At 41.8% G+C, this 24,084-nt stretch overlaps 1 protein-coding gene across 21 annotated transcripts in view; it reads left to right on the top strand.

The window, feature by feature from the left end:
* DTNA (dystrobrevin alpha) overlaps positions 1-24,084 on the top strand; it is a 310,433-nt gene that overhangs the window by 118,294 nt on the left and 168,055 nt on the right. The window contains exon 2 of one of the 21 annotated variants that reach the window (XM_073331268.2): positions 19,371-19,453. The exons of the other annotated variants lie outside the window; for them this stretch is intronic. The gene's annotated coding sequence lies outside the window, so the exon portion shown is untranslated. The remainder of the gene's footprint in view (positions 1-19,370; positions 19,454-24,084) is intronic. 21 annotated transcript variants of the gene reach the window in all.

The raw sequence follows: 24,084 nt of genomic DNA, 5'->3' as shown, positions 1-24,084 counted from the left end.
GCTGGCTGCTGCTTCCCGCAGCCCCCATGGCCTGGAGCAGCAACCCGTGGCAACTGGGAGCCACGATCAGCAGAACCTGCAGACGCGGCAGATAAAACAAACCAACCTGGCCCGCCAGGGGCTTTCCCTCAACAAGCGGTGCCCCTAGTTTGGGAACCACTGGTTTATATAAAACTCATTATAATCCGTGCACTTTAAGCCTTTTGAGGAATAAACATCACCGTTTGAGAGACTTTGTTCCCAGAGCAAGGTGCCTACTCCACCATTGCAGACTTCTTAAAAATGATTACTGATTTTATGTATTAGTTGATGGATCTCCTAACAGTTACAGTATGTGAAGGCCTCTTAGGCAACCTACATTAATAAGTAAAAGCAATACTTGGACTGGACTGTAAGATAGTTTGTACACTGCTTTTGAGAGGTAGACCCTTCTATTTTGATCTGTACTAAATGATAAGCATGTACTGAATCTTTTTCCAGAAGGAACCTGTAGATGATCAATGATGGATAACCATAACAAAGATTCCATTTCTTTTTCTTTAAAACCAAGAAATCAATAAGTCACTTTGAGGAGGCAGGGGGAAGATTTTTGTTTCTGGTCCATGGGGAAGTTTGTGAAATGTTGGTAGCTGCGCAGCATGAAATGTCCTCCTTGACACATGTGGTGGTTGCTAACAGTCAAACCGGCATTGTGAGACAAGCGCTTGTGTTGCGGCATTCTGAGCTTGACAAATATGGAGAATAGCTGCTCTAGTGTGTCAACCACCCTTATTAGTGTTTGCAGAATGGTGCCAACCTGTGCCTCAGACTGTCTACTACTTTGCATTTGCATTTTAATTAGGACTTCCCTTTCCCATTTTCTGCCCATATGCACTCAGAAGAAATGTCTGAAGGGCTCTGGATTGTTGCTTGGAAAGAACAAAGGATTTTTACACGTCAGAAAAATGTTTTTATTTGGTAGAGAAACCTTTGCCAGCACTCCAAGCCCTCAAAACCAACCTTGCCTGCATCACGGAAGTGTATGAGGAAGCAGAGCTGCCCATAGGTTAGGCTATGTCGTCTTTAAAAAAAACCCTTCAGCCTGCTCAGCAGCTGTGCACATGTAGGGTTCCCACTGAATTCATCGGGGATTTGGCCCACATAACTGATGAAATCAAGTCCCAGGTATATTTTAAAAACAAAACTAAAAAGAAAATCTAGCAACATGCAAACAGTGGCGTTATGACTGCCCAGTTTAAGGTGTGAGCATCACAGACAAAGTCTAGAGCTCACTGCTGGAGCTATACTTCTATCCGATACTGCCAAAGCATCCCTGCTGAAAAGATTCCCCAATGGCCTGTTCAGATCAGCCCTCTTACATGAGAAGATTCCCCATAGTGTGTCACACAAAAGAATTCATCTTCCCCTTTGTTTAAACACAACCTTGTACATGCAATAGAGCTAACCAGGCAACTCATGATATTGTAATACAAAAATCATTCTTGACTACACATTTTAATTTCCCCAATTGCAGGCAATATCTCCCAGATGATTAGCAGGGAGGGGGGCCATGTTGGATGGATAGGGTTGGCCAGAGCATAATGCACTCCAGCCGTTCTGACTAGCCAAGCAGCCTCATGAGGGTGTTATCCTCAGGTGCAAGGTAGGGCAGCCCTCAGGTTAAGTTTCCAAATGGAATACCCTCCATACCCAACCTGAATGAGCTGGGGTCTGACACACCTATATATAAAAGAGCAGCCCCAGATGGACTGGAAAAATAGCCCTCCCCCCCACCCCCCGTTGCTAAATATTGTGGACTTTATCTCAGCGGACATTGCACTTGAGTGGCGAGTCCTAAGGGAAATAGAGCCAATGTAAAAATCTGTGCTCCATCGTCTAAGTAGTCTGATAGTAGACTTGCTAGACAGATCTCTCTGCATTATGATCTTGAAGGTACAGAAATATATAATTTACCACGTATTTGCCTTTCTTCATCCATCCTTGATTTATACCCTACAGTTTTGACTCTAGAAATAGTTCTGTTTGTCCCGTTTGTCCCAGAAGTTAAGCATTTATGGGGTTTCTAAAAACATGGAAGTGTTTATCCCCACTCGCTTTATTATGGAAAACCTTGCTTTGGCAGTTTCAAATTGGCTCAGGTCAGTTGCTACAGAAGGATACAGAATAAAAGTCCAGTGGAATCATTGCATTTATACAAGTGGATTCTGCTTTTGATTTACACTAGTATCTCACTTATGCTGACACAATAGGTCCCACATCTACATGTGACTCATTTTTTGGAGTAGAGTAGAAACTCTTGTGATAGATTTCAGAGTAACAGCCGTGTTAGTCTGTCTTTGCAAAAAGAAAAGGAGTACTTGTGGCACCTCAGAGACTAACCAATTTATTTGAGCATGAGCTTTCATGAGCTACAGCTCACTTCATCGGATGCATACCGTGAAAACTGCAGTAGACATTATATACACAGAGACCATGAAACAATACCCCCTCCCACCCCACTCTCCTGCTGGTAATAGCTTATCTAAAGTGATCATTAAGTTGGGCCATTTCCAGCACAAATCCAGGTTCTCACCCTCCGCCCCCCTTCCCCCACACAAACTCTCTCTCCTGCTGGTAATAGCCCATCCAAAGTGACCACTCTCCCTACAATGTGCATGGTAATCAAGGTGGGTCATTTCCAGCACAGATCCAGGCTTTCTCACCCCCCCCCCCCTCGGGGAACGAACACACACACACAAACTCACTCTCCTAGCAATAGCTCATCCAAACTGACCACTCTCCAAGTTTAAATCCAAGTTTAACCAGAACGTCTGGGGGGGGAGGAAAAAGCAAGGGGAAATAGGCTACCTTGCATAATGACTTAGCCACTCCCAGTCTCTATTTAAGCCTAAATTAATAGTATCCAATTTGCAAATGAATTCCAATTCAGCAGTTTCTCACTGGAGTCTGGATTTGAAGTTTTTTTGTTGTAAGATAGTGACCTTCATGTCGGTGATTGCGTGACCAGAGAGAGTGAAGTGTTCTCTGACTGGTTTATGAATGTTATAATTCTTGACATCTGATTTGTGTCCATTTATTCTTTTACATAGAGACTGTCCAGTTTGACCAATGTAAATGGCAGAGGGGCATTGCTGGCACATGATGGCATATATCACATTGGTGGATGTGCAGGTGAACGAGCCTCTGATAGTGTGGCTGATGTTATTAGGCCCTGTGATGGTGTCCCCTGAATAGATATGTGGGCACAGTTGGCAATGGGCTTTGTTGCAAGGATAGGTTCCTGGGTTAGTGGTTCTGTTGTGTGGTATGTGGTTGCTGGTGAGTATTTGCTTCAGGTTGTGGGGCTGTCTGTAGGCAAGGACTGGCCTGTCTCCCAAGATTTGTGAGAGTGTTGGGTCATCCTTCAGGATAGGTTGTAGATCCTTAATAATGCGTTGGAGGGGTGTTAGTTGGGGGCTGAAGGTGACGGCTAGTGGCGTTCTGTTATTTTCTTTGTTAGGCCTGTCCTGTAGTAGGTGACTTTTGGGAACTCTTCTGGCTCTATCAATCTGTTTCTTCACTTCCGCAGGTGGGTATTGTAGTTGTAAGAAAGCTTGATAGAGATCTTGTAGGTGTTTGTCTCTGTCTGAGGGGTTGGAGCAAATGTGGTTGTATCGCAGAGCTTGACCGTAGACAATGGATCGTGTGGTGTGGTCAGGGTGAAAGCTGGAGGCATGCAGGTAGGAATAGCAGTCAGTAGGTTTCCAGTATAGGGTGGTGTTTATGTGACCATTTTTTATTAGCACTGTAGTGTCCAGGAAGCGGATCTCTTGTGTGGACTGGACCAGGCTGAGGTTGATGGTGGGATGGAAGTTGTTGAAATCATGGTGGAATTCCTCAAGGGCTTCTTTTCCATGGGTCCAGATGATGATGTCATCAGTATAGCGCAAGTAGAGTAGGGGCTTTAGGGGACAAGAGCTGAGGAAGCGTTGTTCTAAATCAGCCATAAAAATGTTGGCATACTGTGGGGCCATGCGGGTACCCATAGCAGTGCCACTGAATTGTGATAGAATTCATCTCTCGTAACAAGCTAAGATCGTTTTGAGGTCTCAGCAAAGTAGGAATGGGAAAATATTAAGATTTGTGAATTGTTTATTCTCCAGATTTTGCAAAAGAGGCCTAGTCTCGATGAGCATCAGCCAGAGGTGAAAGTAAGCCAGTTTGGTACGGTGTACCGGCAAGAGCCAGTATGGCGGACTGGACTGGACCGGACCGGCTTCCCAGGCAGGCAATTTAAAGGGCCCGGGGCTCCCTGCAGCGGTGGGAGTCCCGGGCCCTTTAAATCACCTCCCGAGCCCTGGGGCAGTAGCTGGAACTCTGGGCCCTTTAAATCACCACTGGAGCCCTGCTGCCGCTACTCTGGGGCTCCGATAGCTGGGCTCAGACAGCAATTTAAAGGGCCCGGAGCTCCGCTGCAGTAGCAGCGGCTGGAGCCCCGGGCCCTTTACATTGCCCTGACCCCGGGGGCTTCCAGCTGTGATTTAAAGGCCCCTCCTCTTCCAGTTGAGGCCCACCCCTGCTCAGGATTTCTGGCATACTGGTAAGTCCTTTAGGTTACTTTCACTCCTGGCGTCAGCACATGCTACCTTCTGCTAATTTGAATTACTGAGGTGTTCAGGAGATGGCAAAAAAATCCAGTGCACACAAAGAGGCGAATCGCAATATTGAAAGTAAACAAAGACTTTTCTCATGGGCTTTTACAGCAGCTCCATGTGGAAACTGAATCTTAGTCTTTGCATGTGAAGTCCTTATGTCAATTCCCCTATCAACATGCTCTTTTTGTTGAGGTGAGTGGGGTTGGAAGTTGCTTCATATATATTTTTAAGTTACTGTATAGTCTTGATAACCTACAGATCTTGATTTATTGCATCAGTAAATAAATGGTTCAGTCAGTAAACTAAATGGGAGAAGACTTTTTATCCATTGTATATGACTAAAAAGAAAAGGAGTACTTGTGGCACCTTAGAGACTAACAAATTTATTTGAGCATAAGCTTTCATGAGCTACAGCTCATGAAAGCTGTAGCTCACGAAAGCTTATGCTCAAATTTGTTAGTCTCTAAGGTGCCACAAGTACTCCTTTTCTTTCTGAGAATACAGACTAATACGGCTGCTACTCTGAAACCTGTATATAACTAGGAATCCTAGTACTGTATCTGTGTGTGAGTTGGTTTGCAAATCTATACATTCATCACTAGATTATACCTTTCATATGGTTTGGATGGGAAACATGGTTTTCCACAATGGCATTGTTTGGAAAGCAATTGCAGTGCTTTCAGCCTGTTTTTATGCGAGAGCTGTATTTGGCCATTATTTCTTTTTAAAGTCCTGCTAGCTGGGTGGTATTTTACTTTTGAGTAGTAAGGACTGAGAGTTAAGCACAATTAACTACAAGGCCCAAGGCTTTTGCAGTTGTTCTAAGGAGCTGGAGGGAAGGGATAAATTTGAAGGAGAGACTAGATTTATTGCTCAATTAGAAAGCGTCTTAACGATTGTATGAGAAGCTTGAGCGCTATAAATTTTCTTTTATTAACCGCTTCCATAATAACAGCCTATTTTATAGACTGCCTTTGCCTCTTCATGTCTAGGGGAAAATGTTTACTAAAATAGCTTTAAAACGAGTGGGTTAGAGAGGGAAATAAAGTACCTTTATACCAGAACTCAACTTTTTCTGGTCACTTACATTTTAACAGTGAATCCTGTGCTCCAAGCCAAGTTGTAACAGTAGTTGCCATTCTCTAGTCTCCTTTTATTATGTAGTGTTTTAGGGAGAAGTCACTGGTGGTATAGCTGATGGAATACTAAGGGCTAAGTGTTCAGGTCATTCCGGTATATTGAATGAGTGAGAGGCAAGTATCAACTGGTTATTTGGTTTCCATCAAATTGTTAGGAGCATAAATATCTTTGTTAATCCTAGTAGTGGGAGTGACGGCTGATCAGAAAAGGGGGCTTTACTCTTATTTGGCACTAACTCTGCAGAGATGGAGACAATGTGTACATTATGTGGGATAGGTTCATTGTTGCTTTGCATATTTGTACAGTGTGAGAAGAGACCAGTACAAGTGACACTCAGGCTTTATAGAACACACCCTGGGTTTAATATATCTACTCTGCGTTCAGCTTCCTTAGGGTGAGCAGGCAGAGCCACAGGTCCTGGTTATGGTAAAGATGGTCTGCCACTGCAACCTTCCCCTCCAAGTCCAGTAAGGACCCTAAGTCAGCAATGGAGCTTAATACTGGCTGGCAGAAGCTTTAACTTGCGTCTGAGCCGGCACTGGCTATGAGAACTAGGGAGCTGGAACTGGCTCCCTAATCTGCTTTCCCCACCCTCACCGGTGCAGGAGAAAATTGAGCCCATTATCTTTTATAGCAGAAATATAGAAAATTGTACAGCCTTCATGAACACAGAGTGAAGCCAAATAAAATAGAACAGGTTTTCTTCGAGACCAGCCCACGGTATTGGGGCCTCAGTCTTCAAACATTTAGTACTGGGTGCATGGCGGCGCTTGTTGCCATAAGTAGTCCTTTCAAGTCCATTGTTAAAAATGATTTCCTTCTGAAAGCCAGAAATAATACACCCAGACATGAAATGTTGCCTTTATTTTTAAAGTTATTTCAGTGAGGTGAAAGAGGCTTACTTTACAGGCTAAGAAATTCTATAAACGGCTTATGAAATTAACAGACAATTATTTATGTGACAGTTATCTTTTCCATTTTGGAGCATTTATACAATAGGTACCATACTCTTGCCATTGAAGCAGTTTATGCTGTGCGTCCAACGCCACTTCATTGAAGTGGCTGTGAAATTTTGCTGTCAATTGGAACAGGATCATGCCCTATAGATGCTACTTGCTGTGGTTCCTAGAAAGGAGAAAATTATAAAACACTGTTTTTCCTCCAGTATTTGTAGTCTTGATTTTTAAGTAAATACATCAGAAGAATTCTGAGCTGAAGACAAATATTTGTTAAGGTAAACGTGAATTCTGCTGATTTGTAAATCTTTTTTTTTTTTTTAAAAACTGCTTTTACGTTATTGTGAATCTGAAATGTTTATCACAGTAAAAATCTATTGCATATAGTGTAAACATGTCCTGGTGGACTGATGCTAGATTTTGTAATAAGGTTTATGGCATATAAAAGGCTGTGGGGCATGTGCAGTTGGAAGTGATGCAGTTTATATTTTGCCGCTGGCCCTGGAGTATCATGGTGTAAAAATATTTCTATATGCGGTCTCTATTGGGAATTACTCTGTTCCTAGAAGGCCTTCATTTTTAAATGCAGTCCTCTTGGTCTGTTTTGTTATGCATCTCTTCACCACAGTTGAATGAACTGTCATACTCATGTTAGCTATGGTTGTTTGTTTGGAACTGTGATGCTTTATGATCTGCATATTTTCAGAAATGCTGCAGTTTCCGTAATGACCACTGCATAGCTCGAGAAAGCAAAATACCAGGATTCGCGCATATGTCATATCACACAAACAAATACTTAATTTGTATCCTTGCACACTAGTCCTGATGGAGTCCTCAATACTAGTAAAACTGAAACTGTTTTAATTAGCTGTGTTCATCGCTGTATTTAACTTGGTTACTTCAAGTTCCTAGAAATTTTTTCCTCCCTCCCTCCCTCCCTCACTTGCACTCTTACTATTCACCCAAGCTATTTATATGGAGATCAGCATAGCAATTTATCAGCCATTTCTAATATGCTTGGATCCCAAGAGGACAGATCATCTCTGGTTTGTTGGTCACATGTGTGCAACATTTAATTCATCGGACCGTAGAAATTTGTAGGCTGTAGCGCTCAACATGGAATCATCCCCAAGAATGAGCAAATGGTACAATGAAGGGCTTCTGTCCCTTCAGGGAGGGTGTTTTTTAAAATGTGGCTGGATTCTGTTTTGTTTTTTTGTTTTCCTGCTGATCCACAAAGTGAGTGTCCTGGTAAGTAAATAGCCAGACTTGGTAGTTCAGATAGCTTTCCCTGTGCCCAAATAAGTGAAGAGCTATCTTGGGGTCATGAAGGAGCGGTGTTACTTGTGGTGAGCACTGCTTTTAAGGAGTTAAAACAATAGTTAGCCATTGAAGGAGGGAGTTCAGGCTGACTCAGCCCCCTCTCTTTTTCCTTGCAACAGCTCTTTGATCTGCTGATTTGGATGTAATCTTTGTTGCTGCCCTTACCCCCACCCCCACTCAAAACCCGCCTTTCCTTTAATGATGGGAGGGGTGGCACTTGCACTGGAAAGTAAGTGTGTGTAGTTGTTGTTGCACTAGAATTTTGAACACTTTAGAGTTTGTATTTGAGGTAAACTGCACTAGTGAGGAACCTTTCCTCTTATGGCTGATGTTTATATATCACTCAAAATGTGCACAGAGGGGGAGGGAGAGATCGTTGGTCCTTGCATGAATGGGTGAAAGTTTCATAATGTTATAATTCTCTCTGGGTAAAAACTCCACATTGCCTTTTAAATTTAAGTAGTCAGAAAACAGGACTCAGACTGTTGGATGCCATTCCACCAGACATGGAAGTGGAATACTCATTAAACTCAGGCCTTCCTGAAGATGAATCTTGGAAAGGAGAGGGAAAGCAGGCCACTAGGCATCCTCTTGAAGATATGGATACAGGTGGGGTATGGTGGGTAGCAAGATGCTGGCTTGGTCTCTCCTCCCTCATAGAAATCACACAGCAGATAAAGGTGGGCTTATTGGATGTGGGGAAAGGAGAGCAAGTTGTGCATGGAGTTTTGTAAGGCCTGTTGAAGAAATTGTCTTGAACAGGTCTACACTGGAATACACAGTTACTCCTGGGGGAATTCTGCGCCACTGCACAATGCAGAATTTTGCAGAAATTAACACTGTGTGCATAGAATGTCCTTTCCCCACCACAGAAATGGGCTGCAGTACTGCTAGCTGCCACTAGGGACCACTGGACCCAGCAGAGCCCAGCTGGCACACAGAAGAAGCTGTTGGGGGGAGGGAGAGGGGAGCTAGAGTGTTCCAGGCAGCTGCAGTTCCCAGCATGCCCTGAGGGAAGGAGATGGAGGTGCACAGGAAACTCCATGCAAGCCTGGGACCAAGCATCAGGCTGTTTCTTCCTCTGGATCTTTGGGCTCTGCGGGGTGGACGGGGGGCGGTATCTGGGCTGGGGCGTCTCACGGCTGGGCTCTGTTGGGGAGGGGGTGTGGGTGTCTGCCCCTGTCTGGGCTCTGCGGTGGGGAAGGGGTCAGAGAAACAGGAACTGGGTTGTCATAGGGGGTTTCTTTAACTCTCTACTCCTTGGGGAATTTTTGTGTATCTAGATTGTTACAGACATACTTGCTGACAGGTATTTTGAAATAAATTACCAAATAATTGAAACTGGTGTTTTCTAGGGTTGTTGCTTAATCGCAGTTAACTCACATGATTAACTCAAAAAAATTAATCCAGATTAAAAAAAATTAATCGCAGTTTTAATCACTGTTGGACAACAGAATAGAATACCAATGGAAATGTATTAAATATGTTTGGATGTTTTTCTACATTTTCAAATATATGCAATTAAAACACAAAATACAAAGTGTACAGTGCACACTTTATATTTTGATTACAAATATTTGCATTATAAAATGATAAAAGAAATAGTATTTTTCAATTCACCTCATACAAATACTGTAGTGCAATCTCTTTATCCTGAAAGTACAACTTTCAAATGTAAATTTTGTCCCATAACTGCATTCAAAAATAAATCTAAAACTTTAGAGCCTGCAAGTCCAATCAGTCTACTTCTTGTTCAGCCACTCACTAAAACAGACAAGTTTGTTTACACTTACGGGAGACAATGCTGCCCACTTCTTATTTACAGTGTCACCAGAAAGTGTGAACAGGCATTTGCATGGCACTTTTGTAGCCGACATTGCAAGGTATTTACATGCCAGATGTGCTAAACATTCATATGCCACTTCATGCTTCAGCCACCTTACCAGAGGACATGCGCCCATGCTGAGTTCATTTTTTAATAATAATAAAAATATTTTTTTTTGCGACAGAACTCCTTGGGGGAGAATTTTATATCTCCTTCTGTTTTACCCCCAGTCTGCTATAAAAATGAAATTTATGGCAGTCTCAGATGATCTAGCACATGTTCTTTGTTTTTAAGAACACTTTCACTGCACATCTGATAAAATGCAAAGATGATACCAATGTGAGATTTCTAAAGATAGCTACAGCTTCGATCCATAGTTTAAGAATCTGAAGTGCCTTCCAAAATCTGAGGTGTGGAGCATGCTTTCAGATGTCTTAAAAAAGCAGTTCAATGTGGAAACTACAGAACCTAAACCACCAAAAAATAAAATCAACCTTCTGCTGGTGGTATCTAACTCCGATGATGAAAATGAACATGCATTGGTCCACACTGCTTTGGATCGTTATCGAGCAGAACCCATCATCAGCATGGACACATCCTTTGGAATGGTGGCTGAAGCGTAAAGGGACATATAAATCTTTAGTGCATCTGGCATGTAAATATCTTGCACTGCTGGCTACAAAAGTGTCACGTGAATGCCTGGTCACGCTTTCTGGGGACACTGTAAATAAGAAGCGGGCAGATTTAAATGTACATCCTGCAAATGTAAACAAATTTTGTCTGAGAGAGTGGCTGAACAAGAAGTAGGATTGAGTGGACTTGTAGGCTCTAAAATTTTACATTGTTTTATTTTTAAATGAACTTTTACGTAATTCTACATTTGCATGTTCAAATTTCATGATGGAGATTGCACAATAGCAGTTGTGTTAGGTGAATTGAAAAAATACAATTTCTCGTTTTTTACAGTGCAAATATTTGTAATCAAATATAAAGTGAGCACTGTACACGTAGTATTCTGTGTTGTAATTGAAATCAATATATTTGAAAATGTAGAAAACATCCAAAAATATTTAAATAATTGGTATTCTAGTTAACAGCACACTTAATTATGATTTTTTTAGTTGCTGGACAGCCCTATTATTTTGACAAATAACATTTGCAGAATTTTTAATTTTTTGGTGAAGAATGCCCACCAGGAGTAATATTCATGTGATTAGAATGAAAAATCTGAGAATGTAGACGAACAGGCGCAACTAGATTTAGCTTGTTTATCAGATGATTGTTGGTGAGTGGAAGATGGTGGGATTGATGAGCTAGGATGACTTATATTAGCAGGTCTGTACATGGAAGACATCACAGCACTAGGACATGGTCATAGCTATTCTCCCTGTATTTTTTCATGAGCACCAAAATCAGAAATCTAGTTTTAGTATTTTTGAGACTGCTTTTTGCACTCAAGTGGGAGGTTCTCCATATGTTCCCAATAGGGAGTTTGGAGCAGAGAGGAGCCTTGAAAATAACAGCATTGGAGGTTTGGGTGGGTTGTGGTGGTTTGTTGCCAAATCCAGATTGAGCACCCAAGTATAAACTACGCCAGATATTTGTTTTCACAATTTTCTTTTGGCAAAATAAACGAAAGCTGGGCCTGAATACAAAATGCCTCATTCAGCAATAAACTGATAAGCCCTATTTCCAGTGTTGTTTTGACAGCATTTAATGAAGTCGGTGCACAGTTGAAGATATCTTGGCATGGAGAGATTAGGTCTACATGCTGAAGCTGTTCACGAACAAGACAGCCAGGGTAAATTTTGGCTCAAGACAGAAAGGAATCAAGGTTTGCCAAATGAAGAATCAGTTTTAAAAGAAAATATCTTCAAATTTCCCAGTTGGTTCTAAGAACAGTGTATAAATTAACAATGACACTGTTAATTTTTACTAGTTTTATCTTTAAATGTCAGGCGGAAATCTCTCCTCCTAACAAGGAACTCTTATAAACTAGAAGTAATAGTAGGCATCCTTCAGTCTGGAGAGACCATGGGTATATGCAGGCCGTTCTTTAGGATTTATGGAGCCCTATGCAGTATTAAACTGGTGCCCCTATGTCTGACTTAGGGCACAGCCACCACCCTCGCTCACGGATCTGCAGAAGAACCCCCCACCCCATTGCTGACATACCCTGAGTTTGTAGGCAGCAGACGCTGCAGCAGCCTGGCAGCGGGTGGGGACGAGGCAGCAAAGGATACTGAGCTACCCAGCCCACCTCATGGTGGCAAAGAGTCACAGTTCCCTGCAGAGACCCCCATACCCTTTCCCTCACGCAGAATACCAGCGCATTCGGCTCAATGAATATGGCCTCCGCCTAAGGAGACTGCAGCACATGCTGGGTGTGCAGGAGCCAACCCACTCTTACCTGCTGTCCCGGTGGTGCCCCAAATTTTCGGGTGTCCTACACAGCAGGCATACTCAGCATATGCTAAGGATGGCCCTGGGTATGCGTCCCTGCAAGGTTTACAAACTTTACTCAGTTGGTTTTATGGTAGCTGTGACTGGCTGAAGAGACCCACTCGAGAGAGACCCTCTCTGCCACAGCTGTCCCATTTAGAGGTGATGTTTTGACCCTTTGGGCTCTGCCTTCTGCAAGTTCTTTTCACCTCTGCTAAGCTGGACTGCTTCCTCTCTCATAACCCTGGAGACCTTTGTTAAGCTCTTGTTTCCAAAGGCTGTGGTCTTGAGTGTGATTTACTATAAATACAATTTGAGTGGATCGTATTTTTAAGTGATCAGGGGTCTGGTCTTAAGGGTTATCACTAGGAGAGGAAAAAAATCGGCAAAAGCACAAACCAGTTCATATAAGAATTTTTCAATTCTCCATACTTAGTTTTACTGTTTTTATATCTGTTCCTATCTGCATCACTCCCACTATTTCACACTTTGGCCTCTCCTAGGCAAAGACTGCTGATCTTCTCAATTTGAGTGGGGAATTTTGTGGTGTAGAAAAGCAGTGAGAGAATATCAAATTTATTTATGTTTGTGAATAAGTAGGAAAAGAACCCAGATTTCTAGAGGTGAAAATGAAGCACATTAGCTGACTTAAACCCATATTATAATTTATAAATTAGTAAGATAGTTGGAGTAATTCTAAAATCAATACCAAAGCTTAATGTTCTAAAATCTTAACCAAAAAGATGTATCCTTCCTCCCACCCCTGCAAAAAAGAGCTCACCTGTTCTAGCAGCTAACTTTTGGCAGAGTGGACCCCTGTCTCCAGTGCTACATTTCTCATCCATTGTCCTTAATGTGTGAAAATATGCGCTTGTGATGAATGAGGGCAAACTTACAAGTGCGGCCCTCTTTACAGGACATCCAAACCATTAGTTTGGACACTGAAATTAGCCTGTCCTATATCTAAGTGCCCATATGAGGGATTTGGAAGTTCTGCTGAAGTACCCACACCTGTAAATTGCAAACTTCAGAGGATGCTCATTGTACTTCATCGAGTGTATAGAGAATTCCTGGAATATTCAGTGAAACAGAATAATCACCTAACAGTGGTGGTTTTAGAACTCCTGTTCCCTTCCCTCCCTAAAGAACCCTGCATTTCAGTACAGTCCCAACAGGAATGGCAGGCCTATTTTACCTTAAGTCATGTGATTCACCCAGTCTTCATAGTCGCATCTTCCTCAAAGTTGTCACTAGGGAAGTTTTTACATTCATCACAACTCCATTTCTCATACTTCTCTTCCATGCTACTAACAGACTGATGCGGTAATGCTGCTACATTATTGTAATTGTTGCCTGATGGTGGCTTATATATTTCATATTCTCTTTCTGAGTAGTGTAAAATTTTCTGGATTCATCTATCTTTACTTTTTTATTAATTTAAAAAAAAATCAATATCCCTTCAGAGATTTAGGGAAAATACTGCATTCCAATGCATTAATTTAAAAGTGCAACAAGCCCTTGAATGATAACCAAAGGTTTATTTCTGTTTAACAGGGGGATCATTTGCTATGGGGAAGGAGGGCAGTTGTCCCCATTGACCTTGGCTGCCCCCTCTCCCCAGATTTTTCATAATTCTTTGTTCCATTAGGTCTTCTACTCTGCCCCTACTCCGCAACTTTGCAGCATATAACCACAAATAATGTTCTATATGCTGGCCCAACTTTTCCCCATCCCAGAATTATTCTGAAATGGTGTCCCTGCCATTTAATTGTTAAATCTATGTCAATGAAGGACTTAGACCATATTTAATGCCACTCAGTGGGCTCAATGAGACTCTACACATGCTTATCTTTACACTATGTGAGTAGTCTGAGCAGGGTCGGAGCCTTAGTTAGCTCCATTCAAGTACAGTAGTAAGGAGACTCAAATATCGGAAACATTTTGTCAGTATCTCCTTCCTATTGGTCTTCCAAACCTGCCTAGAAGTAAGTTACTTGAGAAGAGAGTGCGAAGTTTCTAGCTAATGAAGTCAGAGGGGAAGAAGTAAAGAGACAGCAATTGAAATAAAATAGTAACATCAGTTTTAAAATTACAGAAAATATTTCCTCCAGTTTCTTGATTTCAAAAAGGTGAAAAGGACTCTGTCAACCTGAAATCTACTCGGCTTAAAAACCAAAAAAAACCCAGCTAAAAGTAGTTTCATGTACTGTCCTTGTCCCTCAACTCCCTGCTCATATTCTTGATTTCACAATCCCCTTTTCTTTATTTTAAAAATGTTTTGTTCCTTTCCCCTGTTATATGGAAAGCCCACATAAACAGGGTAAAGAGTGAAACTGACTAGACATAACAGGCTGTCAATAGCTCAGCGCAAACTGAAAAAATCAGAGGAAAATATGTATTTCATTAATCTCTTCAATGGGAGTCATTTTAGGTGTAACAGCAGATTAAAATGTTCAGACAAACATGGTTTTGGTTTTAACTTGACAGTCCCTTTTCAGGGCTCTTTTATAAAGATAGTTTGGTCCTTTTTAGAAAACAAAATCAACTAGGCAGGTTATTGCACCTTTAGGGCAAAAACCTCCATAGCACTTACTAATTTAAAAAAATAAAGGCATGCCATTACAGCTCCACAGCACAATACAGATGCTGCTTGAATGGGGATGATAACACTGCAATCTAGAAAGGAAGCGCGCTTACACAATCTGCTAGCTGTCTAGATATTTGTACTGTGCTCGTTGCCATGGTTTTTGAGCACTGGTTACCTCAACTATTAGAGGAATCTTTGCTAGTCTCCCATAGACATTATAGGCCCATACTTAGGTTCCCCAGCTCCTGGAATCTCATCACGAGGCTGGAATCTCAACTTTCATTTTTTAAGGAAGTTTCCCAGCCCTCCTGGCTGCGAAAAGCTCAAAAATGTGAACTGAGCATAACCCATTCGGTAATGCTGCCTGAGTCTGCAGAATGCCTGAAACTAGGTCTGGAGATGTGAACTGGCCCATACATCTCAATGGAGTGTTTTAAGACCCAATACTATGGACAGTTCTGTCACCATGACCCCAGTAGAGAACTCAAGCAGAGAAGAATGCAGTGGCTCACACACACATACACTCCAGCTGCTGGGGTAAGTACTGTGGTGAACCCCCCACCTCCCCAGGGGGAGGAACCTTTACTGTTGTAGAGGATTGGTGTGTCCCTGCTTCCACCACTGTAAGGGTGGAGGTGGGTAGATCACTGGGGCAAAGCCCGGAGCATGTCATGCTGTGGTGTGCCTAGTGCCCTGGGTTGCCTTAATCCAGTCCTGCATCCAGCATCTTCAGCTGTTCTTGTATAGAGTTTGCGAATTGTTCCAAATTTGTATGTTGACCTGGCAATTCTAACAAATGAACACTGGGATGAGCTCACCTGTAGGCAGATGTAGCCATAATAACCATGAGGTAATAGCCTAAGGATTCCAAAGTGCTTTACAAAACTTTACATATGGGAATCTTTATACCTTCTACTTCCAGAAGAACACCAAATTTATGGTCCAGAAGTGAAGAAGAATGTCCAATCCAATTGAAACTGCAGGATGGAATTATAGCAAACAGAATCTAGTTGCCAAAATTACAATTTGTGTCAGAACATCAAAGTGCAATGGGCTCTTTAATGATAGGTGATCAGAATCTTTGCTTTATAACATGATTTTTGGCAAGTAATTGATCTTTAAATATTCATGGTAAATAGGCCCAATGGCCTGTGATGGGATGTTAGATGGGGTGGGATCTGAGTTACTACAGAGAATTCTTTCCTGGGTATCTGGCTGGTGAGTCTTGCCCATATGATCAGGTTCAGCTGATCGCCATATTTGGGGTCGGGAAGGAATTTTCCTCCAGGGCAGACTGGAAGAGGCCCTGGAGGTTTTTCGCCTTCCTCTGTAGCATGGGGCACAGGTCACTTGCTGGAGGACTCTCTGGACCTTGAAGTCTTTAACCACGATTCGAGGACTTCAGTAGCTCAGACATAGGTGAGAGGTTTATTGCAGGAGTGGGTGGGTGAGATTCTGTGGCCTGCGTTGTGCAGGAGATCGGACTAAATGATCATGATGGTCCCTTCTGATCTTAATATCTATGAAACCCCTTACTGGAATGATATATCCGCACTGACTCAGGGGAAGAGTGCCACCTACTGATTCACAAGCACACCTTCTGGCATCCCAGTTTGTCTTTGTGGTTTCTGTTCAAAGATTGACAAGGCTTGACCCTTTCTAGCTTCTGAGATCTGTACCACTCATAACCTCAGGTAGTATGACTACAGCAAAATAGATCAGTAAATTCATAAAAAAACAAACAAAAAAACCCAAACGTGTTAGTACTCTCTCAATCGCCTTGGAACAAGAAGAGGTTCTGGGGAGTGTATCTTCTAGGCTTGTGCTGATTGAGCTCTAGATTCCTATCACTGAAAATTTTATCTTTAAAGAGGGAAGAGCTTCATTTATTTGAAGCGGACAGTAGGTATACGGTAGTAAACTCCAATCCATTGTATATGTGTGTTTGTGTCTTCAAACACTGTTTATCATCTGACTTCTGAAAGACCCATACAGCCTGTAGAATCATACATGCTCTATTTTAAAAAATAAAATAAAATCTATTGTAGATCATGGCTGTTTGCTCCTAAAAACATGCATGTGCGCGCACACACATCAGGCTTAATGTGTATGTGCTGCAGAACTGTTGTGGTTGCCTAGCAACCAGTGGGAGAGATGTCAGAAAGCAAGAAGAGCTTTAAATGAATTAACAGAAGCATTCCCGTTAGTTTCAGATGGGTGGCAGGAGACATATTGCTGGATTGACTAGCCCAGATGGTTCTATGTGCTGATTATGCCGATGCTCTCCTAGAAGTCACATGTTAAAATACAAAGATGAAAATGTTGGTGTTGAATATAATATTCTCTTCTGGAGCTTGTTAGTGACCATAGAGGCAGAGGGACCCAATTTCTTTGTAAATAACTTTTTAATAGTGTGCATTAAGAAATGCTGAAAGAGTCAGTTGTCTCAACAAAGAGTTTCCTGAGATGATGGTGATCTTGCATGTTTGTTCCAATTTCTTGGAGATACTTTAATTTTCATTCTGGCAACAATACTAAATAACAATCTGCAAACACTTACTCCCAAGCACACCGTTGTGCTTACTATTGTGAGAGGTGCCAAGGAGTTCATTGGGGCTACTGGACAAAGAAGGCACTATATTTAGTAGTGAATATTTTCAGGAATGGGTCATGAGTATGTAGTCTCTAAAGGCAAGAAAACCAAAGGCAATCCTGATAGTCTAGAGGTGGAAAGTAAGTTGGGGTAAGTCGACCTAAATTACACTACTCCAGCAATGTAAATAATGTAATTTGGGTTGACGTAGCTAGGTTGACTTACCCCAGCGTCTTCACTGTGCTCTCCCGCCGACTTACCTTACTCAGGGAGCTGGAGTACCAGTCGACAATTTAGCAGGTCTTCACTAGACATGCTAAATCAACATCCGCTGCATCGATCTCTCATCTTAGGGCAGGTCTTCACTACTGGGGAGAAGTAATCTGCCATTCTTCCAAATGCAAGCAAGGGATCACCGAACACTGAAATGTACCTAAGACTGCAGTGCATAGCCAGTTCAAGTTCTGTGAGCCAAGAAAGGGGAGATTTTTAAGGTGTCCTTACATACTCTGAATAACTACCCAACTTTTTCCACCAAATTCTGAGAAATAGTTAGTCAAGTACTCGAGATGTAAGGGTTCAATTCCCAGCTGTATCACAGAGTTCCTATGTGTCCTTGGACAAGGAGTTTAATGTCTCCGAACCTACATTCCTCATCTGTAAAATAAGGATAACAATGATTTTCTACCCCTCAGGAATGTTGTGTGAATAAACTAATTCATATTTAAGGAGCTCAGTGATAAGGGCTATATACACAGCGAGGTAGATAGAACCCTTCTGTGCAACAGTGGAAGTTCCATGGAGTTAGGCAGTTTCCTGCACTGTGGGCTAACGGGAATAATAACTTGTGCCATAAAGACGTGAAACATAAGAGTTCTTTGGCCCTGTCAGCAAAATGGCTTGAAATGTGCAACATACTCAGAACTAGTTGTCAAGCCCACTTACCAGCTATTTCTCACATTGGTTTAGGGTTATCATATTTGAAGTTCCCGCTTTCCAATTGCCCAGGTCTGAAGGCAGCACCGTTGCCAGAAGCAGCATAGAAAGGCGGCAGTACCATACCAGGCACCCTTACTTTTGCGCTGCTGCTGGCAGTGGTACTGCCTTCAGACCTGGGTGCCTCTGGCTAGCAAATGCTGCTGTCCAGCTCTGAAGACAGTGCCAGAAGTAAGGGTGTCAAATCCAGTAAACATGCATGTTGCTATTAGGGCATACTAGGACTTGTAGTTCTACCAGAATCAATGTTGGAAAAAGGACAAGCAAGGAAAAATCAGGGACATTTGTTCATATTTCAAAAATCCACCCAGAGATCAGAGGACCAAAAAAGGTGTCATGTCCAGGAAAACCAGGACATATGGAAACCCTACATTGGTTGTTTCTAGCATGGTCTGTCTGTGTCCAATGTCAAGAGGGAGTTTTCTGTTTTTGAGAACCATGCTATCTACCCTCCTCTCTGGCAGTCATGTCTTGTATCCACCTTAGGAGTGGACACACAGTGTTGTACCTGTGCTTGGCAGTAACCGTGTAGTGTGAAAAGTTTCACATGTGGTTACAGCTCATCAGCCCTGTTTACACTAGACTCATAATCCTTTTCAATAGTGCTACCTACCACTCTTGCACCTGCCCTCATGTTGGCAGTGGTGAGAGCTCTGGTGTACGCTAGCCACTGGTGCCATTTTAACTGCAATGTCTCCAAACCCTATTTAGTGGACACAGTGGTTAAAATAGTGACACCCAGTCTGTGCTAGTGTACTCTCCCACCTCTGGAGCTGTATATTCATAGCAATCGTTGGGAAACATTAAGAAAAAAATCTAGCATAGATACAGCCATAAGTAAACAGGACATTTGAACTTTTTTTTTTTTTTGCAGTTTACATAGGTAGGCCACTGATGTCAACGTTTCTGGTGGATTCAACCCAATGAGCGCACACAATATTGGCCCTCTTACTTCAGGTACTTCTAGCTAGCAAAAACTGTAAAATCTATTTGACAAAAAGGTTTCATGTTAATTCGTGACACTGGCTGTCTTTTAAAAATCTCCATGGAGACAGATCTTGTTAGATCAGGTTTTTAAATGGTTTTCTGGTGACCTGAATAATTGTGTACTTTCATCTGAGGTTCTCAAAGCGTTTTACAAATATTAACTAAGCTTCACAACAGCCCTGTGAAGCAGCTAAGGATTATCCTCTTGGCAGACAAGGAAGCCTGAGCCACAGAGAGGTTAAAGGCCAGTTTTGAACCCCTTTACTCTCACTGGCAAGCGGGTGTACAGACAAGTAGTCCCACTGGAATTATGTGAGTAGCTGTTCGCCAACATGTAAATAAGAGTGAGTTGCCCAAACCAGGCCTCAGTGGCTTGTCTCAGGTTAGAAAGGAAAAATGTGGTATGGCTGGGAACTGAATTCAGATCTCCATATTCTTAGGCTTGTTCTTTAACCATTAGCCCTTCCTTCTATAAGACTTCAAGGACTGAAAAAAATTGTGGCTTTTTTTATTAGTGTCACTTCAATTCTAAAGGACTCTCTTGCTCACTTTCTCTCATCCTGCAGCATGTAAAATACTTGTGCATATTAAATATATTTAATGTGCACATGAGGTTCTCTGTGCCCTTTTCATGTTCAGATTCAGGACAAGGATGCAGGGCTCAGGCGGTAGATTACTGCTTTTTGGCCAGATCGGCAGTAGGGTTTATCCTGGTGGCAGTTCAAAGCTCTCCCTCGCCCTGGAGTTTTCATCCCTTCCAACTTGGACTGATTTTGAAGCAAAATCTTCTTTTCAGCATTCAGACTGACAAGAGACTACTTGCTTATTGTGGCCACACTCCACAATCCTAAATTGTTCAAGATGCTTCAGTTCACATTTGATGCTGGAACCACAACCAAGGGTGAAGTCAGGGGAGGGATATGCTAGTCATTGAATGATCAGATTCACTTCTCCCATACCTTGGTCCAAAATAGGCTGCATTTGTTGACATGCTGCAAGAGTGATCTAGTTTCTCTGGCTTGAGGGGATACCTGCAGGTATGGGGCATTTGAAGTCTCCAGGAAGGTGTGACGTTATACTCCCTATTCTTTATGAAAATATGCTTGTTGTAGGAATATGACATAACTAAAATATGCTTTATGCAAGATAACTCTTGTAAGGTATCACAGGAAGACTAAGCTCTTTTACAGTCCATTGTCTCTTGCTGATGGGCTTTTTCATTGTTGTACCTGAAGTGTTAGCAGTGGGCGTCACCCAAAGTAGCATAGTTGAAATACAGATACATAGTCAATATTCCTAATTTCAGATACAGAAACGATACATGCATGCAAATTGGATAATCACATTCAGTAAATTATAACCTTTCCAATGACACTTTACAAGAGTTTTCTCTCATAAAGCATATCTTAGTTATGTCATATTCCTACTACAAGCATATTTTCATAAAGAATAGGGAGTATAATGTCACAGAAGGGACTATTTACTTTATTTAGCTGCTCAGGCGATTAAGCCCTCCTCACTTCTCTTACTTATTTGGCCCTGCTCAGATTGCAACTGGTTGGAGTCGGGGTGATGAGAGCAAGTTGCTATTTTCCCAATACACCCTGCTGGGAGCAAATGGATAGGAAGGGCATGATGAAAAATGGGTACGTGAGTTTGCCAGCTCTCGCAATTTAATTGCAAGCATCATGATATTTAGTGTTTTTTCTTAAAGTCCCAGCTTTCGTTTGGAGTTCATTTAGTTTCTAGCCTTCATTGTTGCAGAGAAGCCTGGATGTGACCTGAGTGTAACCTAAAGGCTCAAACCAGAAGGCAAATAAAACCAAAAATGTATGAGTTAAAAAAACTCATGGTTTTTAATCATTCTCCTGATTCTTTGAGGCCTGAGTCATGACTTTTAAATGTTTGGGGTTGGCAGTCTTGAGTATGGGAATGATCTGTGCTTCCTCCCTACCACTCACTGGCCTGAGTAGCTGATTGGTGTGTAGGGAGGAATAAGTTCTCCATGAAAACATGGTAAATGAAGTAATTTACACACTTCGTAGAGCAAGTAGGGAGGAAGTGGGACTCTTTTCTGCTCCTAGTATAGCACAGCTACTCACTGCCCCATGCAGAAAACCAATCCTAAAGTTATAGTCTACCCCAACTGCTGACCTGGGCTAGATTCATACAGCAGTTGATTGTTTTGTTTTATGCGTCATGGTTGGTTTTGCTAGTTTTATTTTGTATGGTGTGGGTATTTCACATAATCAAGTGCTGCTATAATGGTAGGAACAGGTGCCTTTTATAGAAATAGCATTTCTAGCAGGAAAAATATGTGCAAAACAAATACATTCATCACAAATATAAATAGTAAATTATTTTATTAAGCAACAATGCGCTTGATGCGGTACAAGAAAAATTAAGTCCAGAAGCAGAATGTATTTAAAAGAAAGCAGACTTACCTTCATTTGAATATATTTCACATTGGCTCAATGTCTTCTCTCTCTTCTTCCCCCTCCCCCCAGAGGAAATTAACTTACTGTGTTCCACAACAATAAGCACTTGTTGCTTAAAACCACAATAGAACCTTTCCTTTCAAAAGCAAACACCATCTGGAAGCTAGTTCCTACATGCAGCAGGAACACTTTTTTAACAAAAATGCCTACCAGTTTTACAGATAGTGAAGGTTTCAGAGCTATTCCCTAGACTCTCAATGAATGGGGAATACCATTCAAACTGGCAGTTCTTCTAGAAGAAAAGAATTTTTTCAGTGAGCCCACTATAGTTAGACACAACTCAAAAACAAACAAAAAAACCCACAGGGGAGGGGGAGGAAAGAGTCTTGGGGGAAGCAGTAACTGTGAGTGACACAGTCTGCTTTTAGCTCTTGCACTCCAGAGCAAACATGAATTATTCAAAATGTGGCTCTATTAATCTTTGCTTCATCTCCCTGTGTGTAAAGAGATAGCAGATGCTGTATTTCCAGTGCAGTCACTGCCTTACATGCCCACTCAGTAGGGTATTGCCATGAATCATAGGCTATGGAGTGGGACTTTCAATCACCTGAACTGGGTTTTTTGTTTATTTCAGAGAGAGGAAATACTGCTATACAAAGCCTTTTCTTCGTAGTCATTTTCTGTTGAAACAGGTGACTTCCTTTTAATACTCTATTAAGCTGTTTCAATAGACTCTCTTTTTTGCCTTGCCTGCTTTCTTAAGCCATCAAAAATAGCCATGAAAGATAGTAAAATAGGCATCCTCCATGGGAATTTCACTTTGCTTGCAGCTTTTATATTTTGTAACTTTTCATTTAACGTATTAATCAAAGGGCTTGTAAGTAAATGTATAGCAACTGGAACTGTATTCAGATGTGTAACTTGAGTGTGTTTTAAAGCCTATCAATTCCCCCAGATTTTTCCTGAGGTAAGGGTGATTTAGGGAAGAAATTGTCTGGAAGGGGATACATGAGAGGGTAAAATGCCATTCTGAGAATGAGAGGGTTAATTGTGGTTATAACTCTGTTCTCTTCCATATCTTGTCTATTTTATCCATACATCTAGAATACCAGGTAGCCTAATTTAAAGTAAATAAATAGCTGCATGTCTTTGAGGCATAGAAGGTGATTCATCCAGGAAACTGCATTGCTATTTTCAAACTTGGGAGGCTTCTGTGGCAGAGATTCACCTGGGGCTCTGTACACCCATAAAAATATAGTAGATCCTGAGCTCAAACTAGCTTTTATCGGTTGTTTTAAACTAAAGATGCCTCCATTGGTTTTGAAAGTTTCTTCATTTAAACTATAGGAGTTAATTTGGCACTAGATTGGCTCCTTTAATAAATCTGTGAGTAGGAGATGGTGGTGGTAGCTGGCCATCTTTCAAGATACACCCCTCCACCCCCCATCTCGTGCTACTGTCATATGACTTCTCTGTGGCTTGGCTTTCAAATTCAGGCATAGGACCGATTGGGCAGGAAAACTCATAGCTTGCGGCCACAGTAGTAATGGAAATTTTGCTCTTACTTTGGGCTTGCTTCATGAAGGGTTGCCATGCTTCACCCTTGAAACAGTTTTTGTAACCCTGGGAACAAGAGAGAGAGACTCTAACTCAAATACCCAGCACATCAGTGCAGAACATTACTGCTGCCGCAGCTCTTTAGACTACCTTAAAGTGAATTTAGTTCCTATGAAACATGACTGACAGCCCTGCCAATGTGCCGTAAGCTTGACTTGGAGGAAACACCTATTGGTGAAAGGTGCCCATGTCTGTCTAATTATAGTGTGTCTCCTGCTAAAAATGATGCTAATTAGAATGGCAGTCATGCTGAGGACACCTGTACATTAAGGATTTATTTGAGACCTTCTGTTTGCATAGGTCTCTGAACAACCTTCAGATGGTATCTGCTTTTAGCCTCTGATTTTTGGCTAGATTCACGCTGGTAATTAAGGTTATGTGAGTCTCTGCACTATAGCAAGTGTCTAGCCTAATGGATCCAGTTTCAGGATTGGGGCTTGACAGTTGAAAGAGTCCATATTCTGTGACTATTCCAGAACCATCCAGTGTCCAAAGACCATATTTTACTATTACTATGGCTAGTGTTACTATGAAAACTGTCATCTG

The sequence above is a fragment of the Lepidochelys kempii genome, chromosome 2, assembly GCF_965140285.1.
Source record: "Lepidochelys kempii isolate rLepKem1 chromosome 2, rLepKem1.hap1, whole genome shotgun sequence".
Lineage (NCBI taxonomy): Eukaryota > Metazoa > Chordata > Testudines > Cheloniidae > Lepidochelys > Lepidochelys kempii.
The sequence above is the reverse complement of the archived record's forward strand: the minus strand, read 5'-3'. Positions and strand labels throughout refer to the sequence as shown.